Source organism: Nannospalax galili, unplaced genomic scaffold (assembly GCF_000622305.1).
Source record: "Nannospalax galili isolate Female #2095 unplaced genomic scaffold, S.galili_v1.0 scaffold459, whole genome shotgun sequence".
Lineage (NCBI taxonomy): Eukaryota > Metazoa > Chordata > Mammalia > Rodentia > Spalacidae > Nannospalax > Nannospalax galili.
In genome coordinates, this window is record NW_008344211.1 from 2,104,956 (window position 1) to 2,105,422 (window position 467).

The window sequence follows — 467 nt, forward strand, 5'->3', positions numbered from 1 at the left end:
GCCCCCACCCCAGGCTGCCCCAGTGTCTGTCCTTCACTGGCCCCAGTCCCCAGCCCTGTGGAATGTTCCAGCTCCAGTTCTGCTAAGACGTTGGAACCTCATTTTTCTGGTTGAACAATTTCCAGTTTGAGGCCAGCGTCAAACAAGAAGTCTCCCTGGGGCAGGACCTGGCAGCCAGGCGCAGGAGCCTCACACACTGGGACATTTAATACACTCTGCTCTGCACCCTACAAGGAGCCCAGTCAGAAAATCCTGATTTACGACCTCACTCAGGCTTCCTGTTACTTTAAACCCTGAAGGTTTTTGAGCCTCACCCGGTGCTCCTGGCCAGCGCAGATGCCTCCAGCCACCTTCGCCCCTGTCCCTGTCTCACCGCAAACATAACATAATGCCAGTGGCTTAATCGACTTTCCAGGGCTTTGAGAGGCTCTCTCTCTCTCTCTCTCTCTCTCTCTCTCTCTCTCTCT